The sequence below is a fragment of the Ambystoma mexicanum genome, chromosome 7q, assembly GCF_040938575.1.
Source record: "Ambystoma mexicanum isolate Mex_15411 chromosome 7q, UKY_AmexF1_1, whole genome shotgun sequence".
Lineage (NCBI taxonomy): Eukaryota > Metazoa > Chordata > Amphibia > Caudata > Ambystomatidae > Ambystoma > Ambystoma mexicanum.
The window spans coordinates 428,025,144-428,043,219 of NC_090941.1; positions in this window are offsets into that span (position 1 = coordinate 428,025,144).

Sequence of the window (18,076 nt, forward strand, 5' to 3'; positions counted from 1 at the left end):
TGGAATAGGGACGGAAAGCACATAAGAATGAGACATAACAAAGGGAATGAAAAAATAAAAAAAACATAGATTTGTTTTTTTTAAAAAAATTGAAAAAAGGGGGAATAAATGTGGCACTTAAAAAAAAAAAAACTAAGCATGACAGGTAATCTGATGTTCAGCGATTTTTTTTTTTTTCTTCCATTGCTCAATTGTGGCATCTCCCTTGACTACCAATTTGAGGCATTTTTTACACATGATGTGCATCATGGAGAGATCAGGAGTCGGTAAAACAAGAGTCGGTGCAGCTGACACCACTGTTGAAGTTGAGGCTTCATTTCCAGTTGATGATGTTGTTGCACTGGTAGATCAAAGTGCTGCAGGTGGTGCTGATGTATGCCAATGCAAGGAATGGGGCCCATGCATTTGTCTTTTATGATGTTTGTGTGCTTTTTGATACTCATCATCAACATCATCCCAGTGGACTTGCACTGTTAATCATAACAGATGTTTCCAGGGTTTGAGAAGGAACATTGGAAGGTCCACGGGGTAGAGTTTTGATGCAGGCTTTGCAAAGCACCTGATCTGCCTCTTTTCGGGAACAGTGTGTTTTGACTTGACAGATGCGCAAACTTTCTGCAATGGTTTTCATTACAGGTACCTTCTTCCTCTGTGGTGATGGATTGAGAACCCAAACAATAACGTCATCATCACTGCTGCTACTCTCATGTTTGTACATGGTGATATGTACAACCAGGGAGAAATATGTAAAATGATAAAATTGACACCACACAAAAGACAATGGGCCTCATTACTAGTTCCGGCACTAACCCTGCTGGTGCTTCTGCTGGGTTAATGCCGGACTGGTAACATTTTACCAGAGCCTAACTTCCCGGTGCCACTGGGACATTGCAAGTCCGGCGGCCCAGGAAGTCAGTTGCCTGTAAAATGTTAGTGCCCATTTCCATGCAGTCTGAGAGGATTCCATGGGATTGGGGACTCAAAAGTGCCAGCACTGTTGCTAACAGTACTGGTGCTTTCGTGAAGAGTCTGCCTACCATTGTTGCTGTGCCCGGCAGGGTCAGACTTGTCGGGCACAGTGGCACTGGCAGGCAAACTCATAGTTTCCAGTCCGGAAACAAGGGTGTTGTGGAGCTTACCTGCAACCTTTTTTTCTGGAGCGGAAAACTCGTAATGAGTCCCAATGACTCTAAAAATGAAAAAGTAAAAAGAAAAATGAAATATATAAACTGAACAAATCACAAGAGAAAGGAAAATAGGATTAGGGGAAACCTGTATAAAACGGATGAAGAATTGAAGGGTTAAGGTCCCAAAAGTGCTACCAGTTACTCAGAAACCCTTTCACTAGCAAGTAAAGAAAGCAATGATAAATGTAAACTTATTTTTATATGGGTGTGGGGATTATTCACGGATACAGACTGTTGCACCCGCTGGTTGGACGGTATTGTACGTGTGGATGCCGTAATACAGCATGCTTGTAGCCGTGTCAATGAATATGAGCATTCGATTGGATGGTCTATGTGCACGGCTAACACAGACACATAGGCGCAAAGCCACATCGCCTGTAACATGACTGACATGGATGCATAGCTGTGTTGATGTAATTCAACGTGCTTTTGGTTGATTTTGTACACACGGAATTTGTGCGACGTCGTGAGTGTAGTCGCGTCAATACATTTCGTTTTGCCATTGGCTAATTTGTTGATGCAAGTACATAACATGGGATTTTGCATGCACAGATGTCCCGGGATGCCATGGGGTTAGTCGCGTCAATGCATCTCGGTGTGCCATTGGCTCGTATGTTGACGCGGCTACACATCATAGCTCGAAATGTTATTGGCTGGTAGAAAGAGGCGCAGAGCCGCATCAAAAGAAACTTTGGGCCTTCTATTGACACTGCTGCAGCCATTTTGTGGCTAAACCACCTCTGTAGACGATGCTATACAAATATTTTTGGTACAAAAAATATGTGCATATGTATGTGGGCAGTTGTGTTGTAAAAGTTTGTTTTAAGATATATTGAGTATACTCTTTGTACACAGTTACTGTAACACTTTAATAAGTTTCTATTCGTAAACATTACATATGTGAGCAATTAACGCAACAAAACCCCTGAAATTCAGCAACTCCTGTTGCACAGCGTATGCCCACAATGATGACATCACTAATTGTATTACAACAGTAATTGGCACTAAGCATGATGTTCAGCCATGGTCAGTGTTCATGGCCAAATATATTTTAACTCATGAATGGGTACTAGTGATGGCCTTCAGTTATGGACAGTGGTCACAACCGTCACCCCTGCGCACTAAATATGCCCACTATATAGTCTAACATATACATGGGCCACTAGCCATGGCCTTTGACAGTGAACAGTTTGTACATGGTTTGGCCATGTCCACTGTATATTTAAAACAATAAAATGCAATAAGTGCTGTCCTTCGCCGTGCCCACTGTGTATTATACAACACTAACCAGCCACTAGCTATGACCTTCAGCGATGCCCACTGTATATTATATACACTAATCACCCACTAGCCATGGTCTTCAACACAATACTAGCCAGTGGCCACAGCCTTTGGCTGTGCTGACTGTATATTCTAACAAATTAATGGGTACTAGCTATGGCCTTTAGCCAGGGCCACTGATTAAAGCTTTCAATGTTGCCCACTGTATATTTTAAAACAGTGTTGGGCTACTAGGCATGGCTTTTAACCATGTACATTGGTATTTCTGAACACTAACCAACCACTAGCTATGACCTTTGGTGCTGGCCAGTGACCCGAGCCTTTGTCATGGCCAAGTCCATTGCCTAAATTGTTATTAAGGTTATCAAAGTGTTCATGAGTTAACTTCTACACAATATGTCTAATTCCATTGTTGATGTAATCAGTTATGTACAATGTAATTAGTGTTGTCACCAGTGATGGCATCGGTGATGTGATTTGTAATGCCATCAGTTTTCTCATACAACATGCAATTAGTGATGTACTCAGTGATGTGATATGATCATTGTGGTCATAGGCTGCACAACAGGGGGTGCAACGTTATGGTGGATTTGGTTGTAATTCAGGGTTCTGTTGATTTAAGTTCTTACCTTAACGTCCCTGCAACTAAACGTTTTCCCTTGAATTTCAAAGGTTTTGTTACAATATATTGCTCATCTTAACTTCCCTGCAACTAAAGTGTTTTCCTTGAATTTAGATAGGTGTGTTAGTCCATAGATTTTTAGAATGCTTTCAGACCACTAGCATGATCTTTGGACATGGTCAGTGGGCACAGCCTTGGACTGTCCCCAATGTCCATTTTAAAACGTTACCAGTCTGCTAGCCATGGTCTTTGGATTGCAGGCTTTGAGAGAACTCACAATGGGCCTCAAGTGTGCTGGTTCACTAACTACGTTACTGGTAAGCATGCCGGTACCGTAGTTTCCGCACCAGCAAACTACGAGTTCTGCTTGCGGGTGCCATTGCGGCCACCAGGTCTTGCCTGGCAGCTGTAACAGCACCCGCGAGCAAACGGTGCCGGTGCATCCGGCTTTCCCATTTTCATTGAGCCCTATGGGAAATGTTTTCCGGCGCCCAGGAATTGGCAAATGCCGGGTCCGGCAAGGCTCTAATGACCCAGTAATTGCCCATTTCAGGCTGCTGTAAAAATAATACTGGCAGCAGCCGGGCCTGTACCGCCAGCCTCGTAATGAGGCCCAATCTTTTTCGCCAATGCGCAGTGAGTCTAAATCTTTTGCCACCCACCACACACTTTGGTTACGCAGCCTGCTCCAAGCGGTACACCCCTTTAGGGCACAGTCTTTTTGCCACATGCCATTCCGGTGCAAAACCCATTTTGGAGCACCCTTTTTGGCACAAAATCCATTCCAACGCTCTTATTTTGGCACAAGGTATGTTTGGACATGGCTGACATTGCAGCCACATCTAAACGCCCTCATGACAAATAAGATCACAGGGCTGCACTGCAACAAATCCTTGCCACTTCCCGTTGCATTGTTTTTTTTAAATTAGTTAAATAAAAAAATAAAAAACATACAGCCTTGAACCACTACGCCACAATGGCTTTCTACTTCACTGGCATACATTTCATACTTAGCATATAAATTAATATGTTCAATGATAAAAGTCTAGGTATGAAACGTGTGAGAATCCAAACAATGACATCATTGTAGCAAAATGGTTAAGTGCTGCATCTCAGACTCCTGCACTTCATGGTTCTTCAATGGCCGTGTTCAGCATAAATGTGTTTCTTTATTAAATGTCATTTTATTCTGATTTATAGTGTTGCTCAGAGACAGTGCAGTCCTCTTTTTGAATATATGTGCAGTGTAAGGGAGAATGTGGTGTGAGGGTGTGCATGTCATGTGAGAGGGTGTGCATGCAATGTGTGTGTTTGATGTGAGTGTGTGTTACATGGTGTGACAGTGTGTGTGAGGGATTGTGCTTACAGTGTGCATTTGCTCTGTGATGGTAAGTGTTAGTGTGTACACACGTGTGTGCACCTGTATGTGTACACTCATGTGCACCTGTGTGTGTATGTGAGCATTGTGACACGTCCAGTGTGAGTTTTCAGTGCCAGTGTGTGTGTGTGTGTTTATGTACATGCATGTCTCAATGTATTTCAGAAGATGCCCATCCATTTCTTGTTTTGTTTGTTGCATTTTGTGACTTTTGGTTTTGTTTTGTCCATCAAGTTTCCTCTACCACAAGTCCCTAACTGCAAAGTAAAAAGAAAATCTGAATGATAACCTCCTAAATAACAAGGGACGTGTGGCATATATCAATATGTACAAGACATGTATTGTGACTATATTGATGATTTCTCCTGCACCTCTATTTGTTTGGGTTGAATGGCAGTAGGGGATGATCTGTAAGTTGTTGAAGGATGAGGTACATAGTGTAGAATGAGTGGATGGGAAAAAAGTAAAATATGTTGGGTTTTTTTCAAGTTATGCAGTGATTGGGTGAAAGTTTCCATGAAGGAGGCCACATGGATCAAAGGCATGCCTGTTAAGACTGCATAGTCTAGAATAGATGTTTACCAAAATATACTGTGTTAAATAAAAAGAAATAAAGTCTTTATCCCTGGTCTGCCAGAGTTCAAAGACCAGATTTCAATCACTACACCACAATTTCTTAGTGCTTCATGGTGCATAAATTTCATACTTGGCCTACAATTTAATATGTACAATTGTAAAAGGCTAAGTATGAAACTTGGGAGAATCCAAACAATAATATCCCTAAAGCATAATGGTCAAGTGATGCGTCTTGAACGCTAGGGTTCTCGGAAGCAGCGTTCAGCACAAATACATTTTTCTGTGTTATAATGTTGGCCAGGGACAGTGTAATATGTTGCAGTAAATAAATGTGTTTCATGTTTAGTACATGTTCAAATCTGCAACAACGGTGTAATACATGTCCCATTATGTTTTAAAATTCTGCCATGAATAAATGGTTTTCATGTTTAATCCATACTATAAAATGCAAAGTGCCTGTATGTTCATGCCAATTGCAACCTCTCTTGCTAAAACATCTTTGCTCCGAGAGAAATTGAATGCAATGAGCCTGCAGGTTAATTTCATTCCAAGTATGACCTCTCATGCCAAAACATCCTTGCGCTGAGGTCCCTGCGCCCAACTGGATGCGTCTATCAGGGTGTGCCCAAACGGGACCTGCAGCGGCACGGTCACGCTGTAACGGCATGCGCCTAACAGGCTATGCGAAAAATTTCCTGTTGTGTGCTCCAAGCTCCTTTTTTTCTGCCCAGTCTCTTGATTACTGTTGTGATACATTGCACAACCTCAAATAACCACATTTAAGCAGCATTGAAATGTGGAAAAAATGACCAACTGCAATAATAACATGTGCACCCATAGCAAAAAATCAAAAGCTGCTCCCATGAATATACACACAATAATCCTTAGCTTCAAAGTGAGTAATGGGCTGGCCACCTCAGGCCATGTTGCTCTAAGTGTTCTTGTAACTTTGCCTCACTTGTTCGGCACCATGGCCTGAGAGGACTGGCCTTTTCCTCACTTTGAAGCTAAGCAGGGTCAGTCCTGGTTATTGCATGGACAGGAGACCCAGGGCACCACTGATTTTTCACCATCAGTATCACTGTAGCTGTAAAAATATCTATTTTATTATGAATAAAGGTTGCAGGCTATGAGAACTCCCAATGTTTTAAGTTAATACCCTGTGTGATTAAATTATTTGCAGAGGTTCAGAAACTTTGGTTAAGCAGGGAGCTGCAAGCCCGTTGTTTTATGGCTGGTCTCTTGGTGACTGTTGTCAAACATCGCACAACCCCAACTAACCACATTTAAGCAGCACGTAAAAGGTAAAAAATGATGAGCTGCAAAAATAATGTATGCCCAGCTACTATTGCTCCCATAGTGAAAATTAAAAGCTGGCACCCATGAATATATGCTCAGTAAGTGAACATATATCTTAAAGTGAAATATACAAATGTCGAGGAAATGTTCCAATAAATATGCTGGAAAAGTATAAAAGGTGCTCACCTTTCAAACCCAGCAATCTGTATTGAAATATTCAGTGGAAAACTAAATCCCAATACGAAACAAGTGATTGTGGTCTTGTGAGTAAGTGGCCGCAATGGGAATATGACAGCTTAAGTGAAATCCTGGTAGCCAAATGCTTGGGCAAGTTTGCCAACCGCCAAAAAACCCAAGGGGCTGCATTAGCCCTCTGAAAAAGGTTACACTTTCCACCCACATGCGTACTTTACTGGTGCCATGAAAAGCAGCCACAATCAGGGCGAAATTACTGCACCAGTGTCCTGGAATGCACATTCTCCTGCCACATTGTGGGCCAGCACTCATGGCTTACCTGACCTCTCATCATTTCCCCTCCTCAGCACCCTGGGCCCCATTACGACCTTGCCGGTCCAGATAGAATGGTGGTGGTAAATCCGCCACCACCGTTCTTTGCAGACCAGCTGATTAAGAGTCCTGCAGGCGGTGGGTGTCACTCCTGCCAGGTCTGACCTGGTGGGTTTAACACCACCCGCCAGCAAGCGGACATGGAAACACTGGCACCATTACAGCATTGTGCCGGTGTTTCCACTTCCCCATTCCCATGGACTCCATGGGAATGGGGATTAACAGAATGCCACCTCCGGAATTACCGGGTCACCGGGGTTGTAATGCCCCGGTGATTCCGGCAATCACAGAGGCGGAATGGTAATACGAGTCCGGCGGTAAACCTGCCGGAATGTCCTGCACAGTTACCGCCAGACTCGTAATGAGGCCCCATGTCTAAATTTCAAAAATACTCTTCTTTATAAAGCTACCTTGAAATGTACCCATTCCATATTATCACTCAAATATATAAATCCTTTTAGAACTGTATGTACACTTGTGACATTATTCCCCCTATCTTAACTGTGAGACTACAACTACCAGAATGCAATTCAGCAAAATGCAAAAAAATGGTCTCTGAGTGCAAAACATTCAAGGTATGACAGTAGCACGGTTTTAAAAATATATTATGTGGATGCTGCGTGTTATGAGATATTTAAAACTAAGAAAACACATGGCATTTCAGGATTGTGGATTGTCTCCCATCCACACAGTAAGCGGGACCAACCCTGCTTAGTTTCAGTGCTAGGAAGGATCCAGCCCCCTTAGGCCATGTTTCTCTAACTGGTCCTGTAAGATGGGCTCATTTATTATGCAACATGGCCTTAGGGGGCTGACTCCTTCCTTGCTTTGAAGTTAAGCAGGGTTTGTAACAGTTACTGCTGGGATGGGAAACCAGCTGTTGCTGTAAAAATATCTATTTTTGTTTATTTTATTCTTGACTGGGTGACTTCAACTACCGGAATGCAATTCAACAAAAGGCAAAATATGGTCTCTGAGTGCAAAACATTCAAGGACTGCCAGAAGCACGGTTTAAAAAAAGAAAATAATCTGGATGCCCATTCAGTTGCCCATCCATGCAGTGACCTGGATTGACCATGCTTAACGTCAAAGCGGGACTGACCTTGCTTAGCTTCAAAACAAGAAAAGGGCGGGCCTGTTTCTCTAAGTGATCTTATAACTTTGTCTCATTTATTGGGCAATGTGGCCCGAGGAGACTGGCCCCTTCCTCACTTTGAAGCTAAGCTGAGGTCTGTCCTGGTTACTACATGGATGGGAGACCTGGATAGCAATCGTGTCACTGGCCATGGCAAGTCATTTTTCACCCCAGTGTCATGATAGCTGTAAAAATACCTTTCAGAAAAAAAAAAATGGTAACCGCAGGTACTGAATTACACATACCCTTGGCTATCCGTAGTCCTTAGTGGGGGTGGAGATGGGTGAGTGGGTGGGGAGAGGGGGTGGTGGTGTTGCGAGAATGGGGTGGGGTGCTCAGGGGTAGATCAGCTTGCAAGGCACCACTACTTCTCAACAAATGTAATTTAAGAAGACATTGCTCGGGCCAAAAATACAGCACTGTCCATCAGTCAGCCGTGCAATAACGTCACTGATCTTAAATTAACCTTGTGAATAAACAGGGTGGCATATTTGGGTAGCTAAATGCAGCTGTGTGTGGACTTTCAGATGCAAACCCGTCCATGAGCTTTTAGCACGCAAACATTAAAACTTACTAAGAGAACTTGTCATAGAAGTGGAAAAGCGTAGTGGGCTAAAATGAATATGTGCATCAAATTATGTCATTGAACATATGTAATACTATGCACTTTTATATGTTACATATAGATGAGCTTTCACCATTAATTTTGCTCCAAAGTACAAAAAAGGTCATATTTTCTAAAAAAATTGTGTTTTTCTATTTAAGCAAGTGATGAAACAATTCAAAAAATAAAACATGTTTTTAATGGAGGGCTGGTGGGTTGGATGCTGTGGGAGGGTTCCACAACCTCCAAAAAAAATGCAATGCTTGCCTTCGCATCTCTGACTGCTGGAGACCTAGCACCTTTTTGAACGACGTTGGCACAGTCAAAAGCATTGTGAGCTGAGCAAACATGTCCGCGCTGCCTCTTTCCCTTCTGAAATGCATGCGCTCTGTATAAAAATACCCGTGGACAAAGGCTCCAACACAGCTCATTCAATTATCTGTGATGTCTGAAAGGTAACGATACGAATCCAAAAATGCAGAGTCTGGACTATGCAAATAAGACTCTGCATTTGGAAGGCCAGTGCTCCCTAGAGGACACGATGGGAGATACCCAATTCTTAACCTTATGCCATAAAAAGAAGCTAACTGCAGCATCTTAGAAAAACAAGTGTCCACCTACATATGGCTTTTAAGTGCATCACTCACTTTCTGCAATCCCTCGGAATAGGACATCTGTATTTTAATGCACACTTCTCTCGCTGCTGCTTCCGTGTTCTCAACACACTGCTCGTGGCTTCTATGTCTCCTCTTCTAATCAGGAATGGACCTGCGCTGGGACTCCACATGATGCTTCCGCTGCTGCAGACTTGGGGACGGCATCCCAGCTCGAGTGAATCGAACCCTGGACCCTGTTGAATATTAGGCTGATCATGTCGATGAGCGCAGCGCTGCAGCAGGCAGTGTAAAGCGCAGCAATATAACACAGTCCAATAAGTCAGGAGCGGAGACGGAGATGTCTTTACGGTTCTTTAATCAAACACGAACTGAACCCCACCTATCACGTGGGTCGTAGCCCACTCACAACTGCGATAAACAGAGGACTATTCCTCTAAACACAATAACAACAATGAAGGTAGGACATGACATCTCCCCCCTCCTTAACAAAACACTTTACCAATGTTCAGTTGACCTCTTCAATACATCTCGTGGGTCTGCGGATGACCCTTTTGGATGGGCTGCGCACAGGTGGGGTCTGGTTCAATGGAGTGCAGTCACTGCCGCTGTCATCAGCGTCTCTTTCTTCTTCATGATACTCAGAGTCTACATTTGAAGAGTCATCTGGCAGGGTCATTGAAGTGCTGACTGTGGTGTCAGTGCTGTTAAATGTCCGGAAGAAAGATGAGTTCCTGGTGACCGTGCCCTGTGGGCTGGCTGCAGTTACCATCGAACCCTGGATGTGAGTTACTGTCATGGGGTCCGGCTTGAAGGCGGCATGTCCTTCATGACTTGCTTTTGCCGTACTAATACTTGATCCATGATGTGGATTCGGCTCGGTCTGGCCTGTCTCCTTGTACCTGCATATTCCTTCATTTTGTCTTTGCTCTCTCTATCTTTGCTTCTGGCATTCTTTGTGTGTGTGGTTTCAGCCTTGGCTCGCTTATAATGGGGGAGCCTTGTTTTGATGACACGTCCAAACATTAACATGGATGGGCATTCACCTGTTGAGCTGTGAGGCGTGTTCCGGTACTCCCGCCGCAGTGTGTAGATGGCTTGCATGAACGATCCATTAGTGATGGAACAAATCTGGAGAGTGCGTTTGAGATTTCCCATGAAACGTTCCACCATTCCATTCGTTTGTGGCCATAGTGGTGTGACCTTGTGGTGCTGAAACCCTAGGTGTTCTGCAAACATAGCAAAATCATTCCCAGTGAAAGGAGGTCCATTATCTGACTTGACTCTGGAAGGAATGCCGTAGTCAGCAAATGTTTGTCCAGCGCTGGTATGACGGCTTGAGCACTGGTCGAGTAGATCAGGTGGACTTCTGGGAATCGTGACATTTCATCTATGATCACTAGCACATATTTTCCGTTTGCCAGAGGCCAAAACATGTCTACTGCTACCTCGTTCCACACCTGCAGAGGCATCAACGATGCTTGAATGGGTTTGGGAAATGTGCGAGGTGCCACCGCCTGGCAAGGTAAACATTTCTTTAGTAGTTGCTCCACCCGTTCGTCAATGTATGGGAACCACACCTTTGTTCTCAGTTGTCTCTTGGTTGACACTATCCCTCTGTGTCCAGCGTGTGCAATGTCCAGTACCTATTTTTGCAGGGCTGCCGGAATTACTATTCTGTTTTCCTTCAATAACAGGCCTTCAGGTGATGTGGACAGGGTGTCACGGACGAGTTTGAATGTGCGAAAGTGTTGTTCCTCCTCCGTGGACAGCAGCGGTGCCCCTCTTTGTCTGTTCTGCCACTGGTTTGATTTTAGACATGATTGGACCATCTGGAGTAGTTGGTCCTTCTGTGTCGCCTCCAGCAACTGTGTCGTGGTGATGGACTTGGGTAGTGCACTGCTGATCAGGTAACGTAGATATTGGTTTCCTTTGTGTGATTGTCGTTCATCTTGAGCTGGAAGTGTATATCGCAACAGAAAATCTGCGGGATTGTTGTCCTTGCCTGGGTGGTGGATTATTTTGAACGAGTGCTCTTGTAGCCTCAGACCCCATCGGGCAATACGTGGTGGCATTTTGGCTGTTGGTTTGCCATACATGGTGGTGTGGGCCTGGTGATCTGTGATTATGGTGAACGGTCGCCCATATAGAAACAGATGGTAATGTTCACATGCCCATACCACTGCCAGGCTCTCTTTTTCAGGTTGAGAATACGCACATTCTGTGGTGGATAGGCTTCGGCTTGCATAGGCTACAATTCTCATCGGGGAGTCGGGTGATGCTCCGTGCTTGGATTGTGTTAAGATGGCTCCTAACCCAACTGGGCTGGTGTCTACTGTGAGCTCCGTGTCCAGGTCAGGGTCGTAGTATGCCATGCATGAAGCCGTTGCGATTTGTTTCTTAATTTCTTGAAATGCCTCTTCGCAGGTATCAGACCATTTAAATTCTTGATTCTTCCCAGTGAGCAGTCGTAGGGGTGTGCTCACGGAGGCAAAGTCTTGGATATATCGAGTTCAATAGCTCGCCATTCCCAGGAATGAGCGTACTGCTGAGACTGACGTGGGTGTAGGGGTCTCTACCAGTGCTTGGACCTTTTCCGGATCTGGTTTTAGGCCAACTTTTGAGAAAATATGTCCGAAGAACTTGAGAGTGGATTTGCTAATCACACATTTGTCTGGGTTGAGTGTGAGATGGGCGTTCTCCAGCGCCATGCAGGCTCTCCTCAGTGTGTCATCATGGCTGTCTTGCATGGTGCCGAAGATTAATATGTCGTCAGAATAGTGTAAGCAGTTGGGAATGTGCTTTCACTTGGTGTATTTCGTTCTGAAAGATTTCCGCAGCTGAAGATACCCCAAAGCTGAGTCTTTTATATCTGAACAGACCCAGATGTGTTGAAAAGGTGGTGATATATCTTGAGGCAGGGTGTAACTCCAGCTGGTGGTATCCTTTGTTTAGGTCTCACTTTGAAAACACTTTGGAACCATGCAGCAAGTGCATCATATCAGTCATGCTTGGGGCAAGGTGTCGTTCTCGCTCTATGGCCACGTTTGGTGCCCTCATGTCGACACATATGCGAATGCTGTCTTTGTTGTCCTTCTTTGGCACAGGCACGATGGGAGACACCCACAGAGTTGGTCCCGATGCTGGTTCTATGATATCCTGCTGTAGTAGTGACTGAATTTCGTCCTCCACGTGTCTTTGTATGTTGAGGGGTATACCCCTGTAATGTTGCACCATCGGCGGGATCTGTGGATTGATGTGCAGCTTTACTTGTTTATCTTTCAGTTTTCCCAAACCTGTGAATAGAGAAGGGAACATTTTTGTCATCATGTCTTTTGGGTCGGTCCTATATGCCGACATTATTTGGTACATGATTTGTATGAGTCCCATTTGAATTGCAGATTTGAAGCTTAGGATGCTGCCGCCTGGTACATCCCCTTTTATGACATACATTTTGATCTTTTGACTCTTGTCTTTGAATTGACAGTGGGCAGTAAACATCCCTTGGCAAGTGAGTGGCTTGTTGGATCCGTATGGATAAATCAATGTATCTGCTTCTTTCAGTGCTTTCTTGTAGGTGAGTAATTTGTATGTCTCGTCATTTATGACATTGACCGTCGCTCCTGTGTCAATTAGAAACTCTTTGTTTTGTCCATTTACTTGTAGTAGCAGAGTGGGGCTGTATTTCGCGGCTATGCTATTCCCGATAGCATGGACATATCCCCTTTTTCTGTCTCCGCTGGACGAGGACGACTGTGACTCCCGTCTTCTGTGAGGCAAATTTTCTAGATATCTGATCTTTTGCCTGGAGTGTCGTCTTTGTGAATCATGTCTGGTGCTGGTGTGACTTGAGTAGTCTCTTCTTTCTTCCTGCCTTCTCTCCTCTTGCGGGATGTCACGTGATAAATGTTGAGATTGATGCCTGGAAGCTGTGGGCGAATGTCTTCTGTGAGATCTCGAGCTTCCCCTTGCCGAGTTTTGATCTTGCCTCCGTGTGTCCCTATTTGTTTCGGTTGGCTGGAAGAAGTTGATGCTTCTACACACTGATTGGAAGTGATTTTCACCTCTGCACTTGTCACAGTTGTGTCCAATGGCAGGACATGGAACAACATGTGGAAATTTAAAGCCGCACCTCTAGCATTTCATTTCTTCTGTGGGGTGAGGGTCTCTTGATGTCCTGATGGGGCATACCGAAGCAGTGGAGGCAGACTGTGTAATTTTGATGTTCCCTAATGATTCTGTCTGTTACATGAGAGTCAGCTTGTGCGAGTTGTAATATTTCCTCGAGTGTTCGGCTTTTTTGAAGTAGCTTCTTTCTAAATTCATGTGACGCGCAGCCAGCGATGGTTTGGGACTTTAATGCTTCATCCGTTGAGTATCTGTCGAAGTCGCAATATTTCGCTCTTTTCCTTAGACCCATTACAAAATTGTCCATAATTTCACCTCTTTCCCGTGTGGATGTGTGGAAAATGTGTTGTTCATAGTCAACATTTCGCAATGGTGCAAAGTAGGCGTTTAGTGCATCAATGATACCTTGGAAAGTGTCTGTGTTGGACTCAGGCATTTCAAAGACAATGTCACGTACTGCTGGGCCCAATGAATGGAGTAGGATACCTCTCAGTCGGCGCTCCTCCCTTACGCCTGATGCATCTATGTAAATGTGCAGTTCTTTGAGCCATCTGGTCCATTGGGGGCGAGACTGCTGGTGTCCGCCATGTCAAATTGTGGCAGAGCTTGTAACTGTAGGGATTCTGAACCACTATCTTCCTTGTGAGTGGCTTGGTGAGGTGTGGAGCTGGAGGAAGGGCTCAGGATTCCACTGTCTGGGTTGTCTTCAGACATGGTTGATTTCTAACAGATTGTGGCAAAACCCTGTTTGTTTGCAGATATTACTTGGCTCTGTAGGATGCAGATGCGTAGAGACTGTCAGTCTGCAGTTCTGTGGGCAAATGTGGGCAGCTAAGTGAAAATTACCTTCTTGGCAAGTCACTGTGCTTTTATTAGAATGCACGCACGTGGTTTTAGTTAGAGCGCATTGAATGCTGCAAATGGATATGCTTTGAAACGTCCCAGCACCACTTCCGGGCGCACACGTAATGATTTGCTGGCTCCCTCGTGTATTACGCTGTGCGCGTAACACGTGTGCCAGCTGTCTCACGCTGCTCATGATAGTGCTGCCTTGTGGGGCCGGGGTTCCTTACTTGTATAATTGCTTGCGTCGCGTGTGTTGCGAAACAGCTCCGGTGCTTGAAGTCAGGCGAATTATGTCAGATTTAGTGTCGGAGTGGCCTGTTGTCTTCCTGGGGCTCTGGTGCCGTTTCACACGAACCTCGTCGCCATTGTTGAATATTAGGCTGATCATGTAGATGAGCGCAGCGCTGCAGCAGGCAGTGTAAAGCGCAGCAATATAACACAGTCCAATAAGTCAGGAGCGGAGACAGAGATGTCTTGACGGTTCTTTAATCAAACACGAACTGAACTAATAGGCGGTAACCCCGCCTCCTCAATCACGTGGGTCGTAGCCCACTCACAACTGCGATAAACAGAGGACTATTCCTCTAAACACAATAACAATAATGAAGGTAGGACATGACAGACCCGTCCACAGAGCCTCAGCAGCCGCCTGTGCACGTGCAAATTATAAAACCTGGGACCTTCTTACAATCAAAAACATGCTCTGTGCTCCCTAACAACAACGTCTTGCAGCTCTGCTGCCCCTGCAGCTGCCACTGTGAAAGAATCTATGTAGGTCACTTTACCCACCACCCCTACCATGCAAACCCCCATCCGACTCCCCCACCCAACTTACCTTCTCGGCACACTTCTGTGGGCGCAGTCGACTCCCCGCTATCCCTGTGGTGTCGGTTACCTCCTCTTGCATGGGGCGGAGCTGACACAGCGGGTGCTTTTAAAAAAAACATTCTTGTCCCCTGCTTACCACCCCAACAACCCTGAACTTCTGTTACTGCCCCCAAGGAGATTGGGGGACACCCCCGCAACCCTTGCTCTGCTTGTGGGCAGTAAATGGAGTCGATATTCTGTGTGCCCCCTAAGTCGCAGTGTCTGCAGGGGCACACAAATGAGGGCGACAAAATTGAAACACCATAAACAAAGCGCTGCACAGCAAAAACTTGCATGAACACAATCCCAAACACAGCATCACAGTGCTCTCTCTGTAGAAACCAGAAACAAAATGGCTTACTTGTACAAACAAACACACACTTCACATCCAATGACATCACTAACTGCACAGCCTATCAGGTGCTCCCTACATCAAAGAGACTTGACCAATCCCTCACAAGTCACTAGATTTTCAGTGCCATTTTAAACCAAATCATACTATTACACTACCGTGTTTATTTTTAATACAAAAATACTGTAAACTGTGTAACAACTTGAAAGCTGCAATAATTATATTTGAAAGCATCAATCAAAACAAATAAATGTTACATAATATTAACAGATGGCAGTGCCATTTTGGAAGCAAAAATGGCTGACAAATTCACCACACAGTAATAAGTCAGCCAACGAGAGCAAAAAGAGGTGTGGTTGGAGGGAAAATGGTGGGAATGGGAGGACAATCCTAGAGATTTCACTTAGCAATTGGTGTTAAATGGGTGGGACAGATAGCCAAACTACATAACTCCATCCTCATATTTCACTGCATTGAAAAGCATTACAAACCTACATTCAAAGCATCTATTTCAAGCTCTTATGTAAAAGCTCTTATTTTAATGACAATTGTCTTGGCTTTATAGGTAGCGCTTTTAGCAACATCTAATAGCCAAAACTAAAAACGATGCCACCATAAGAAAACTTTACATCTCGCCACTTACATGGGGGTGGAATGGCTCTGACTGCACCTCTCCTACTGCTACTGAAGGTACGTTTATTACCCTCTGCTCAATCCCCCAAAAATACTGCACAGCGGCATACCTGCCACCACAACACTGCTTCCTCTCTCTGCCTAGTAATGAAGACGAAGGCAAGTGAGGAATTCGGACCCTTCCTCAATCCGTATGTGGGGTGTACCAGTTTAAGAGTATGAGGCCGAATCTTTTGCACATACTGCTTTGTTTCCATATATTTAGAACCTAAAGATGTGAATCACAAAAGAACATCGGCACATACATGACAAAATTCATCTGAACGTGCTAAAACAAAAATCACAAAAAACAATAATGCAATTGTTGTGCACAAACTGCTGCGAAGGAGTCGATGTACTTGTGCATGCAGATATAGTACACACTGTGAAGGGAGCATAATGTCAGGGTTTCTCGGCAGTGCACTGTGCACTTTCCTTGAAATCGCAAGTGTGTGTTTTAGCTAAAATACCTGTTTTCATTTGAAATAAATCAATAACGAAAGAGTTGGCGATTCAATATATAAAATATATACATATGTTTTTTTTTCTTCAATTTAAAAAGGAGATTTTGTCAATAGATGCATTTTCATTAGAGATGTCGCACATTGAGTACATTCTTCTATTAGTTAATAAATGCCTACTAATTAAATGACAAGATTCAATGAATACTCTACAGTGAATATAGCAAAAGGTGTTACATGGGGGAGGATGTCAGCAGGAGAAAATAGAGACAAACTGAAGCGGAAATGGAAACCAGCCTCTAAAATAGAAATCAATAAGAACAGTCATCCCCTCGGATAGTCTGTGATAGTAAGGGAATACGTCTGACATTTACACATCATTAATGTGCATTATATAAAGATGAGTCAGGCAATCCACAGGCATCTATGCTAATGCAGATGTTCCTAGGTACTGTGGAGCGCTACTGAATAGATGCAGAGATTATTTGACACAGATATTTCCATTGGGGACCGCTTCAAAGAAATAAAGTTAGCCGAAGGAGAGACAGCAGAAGAATATCATGGTCTTAATTCAAAAATGTATTAACACTCTGAAGATCAAGAACCTGCACAGAAAGATTCATTCTCCACTTGGTAGGAAATGTACCGAAGCTCACGTTAATTTTGCATGGGATTTGCACTGGATGAAAATGCACCCAGTACAGAAATGCATTGAAGCAACAGATCTTTGTAACATGACAATTATTATAAATGATTTGAAAAATTCCACTTCCGCCAGTGCAAACTTGCTCTAGTGTGTTCGCTGTGTTAAAAAAAAAAAAAGCCAGTTCAACACCTGGTGACGTTGCTGGGTATTTAAATAAATATGTACCTTACATTTATGAGGCCAGAAATGGATGTGCGCAGTAAATCAAATGGAGGCAAACTGACTATGTAGTAAGTGTTGTGCTATTTTTATTGGGACACCCTACTCAGATCAGGGTATAGAGTGGTAAAGCCATCCATACATTTCCGCAATCCGTGCACGCAATCTGCAAGTGTCACCCTACCAATTCCTTCTTCAGTTTTGCCTTAAAAGAGTTTAGAGGAGATGCTGGCGTAGAAGCCTAGGGCCCAATTTAGCAAAAAAGAGGCAAGTCTGCAATAATTACTTTGCGCAAGAAAGATTATTGTGCATACGAAAAGAAAAACGTGAGGGGCCGATTCATGGAATCAAAGGTGCAAAGAAATCTGTTGCACAAAGAATATCGAGTGGCACTCAGAACGACCACAAGATGCCCCCATGGTAAACAAAAAATGTGCCCCGTCAAACATCCTTAGCCCCGGATCCATGTTAAAAGGGAATCATGGATAAGTTACAAGCAATCACCATTACATCCACTCCTCTCCTGTGACTCACAAGTGCTCGTCCCAGTACACCTGCGAAATTGTAACCCAACCTCCTAACTCAAAGCAGTCCCACATACCTTGGCAAAACTGCACCACGC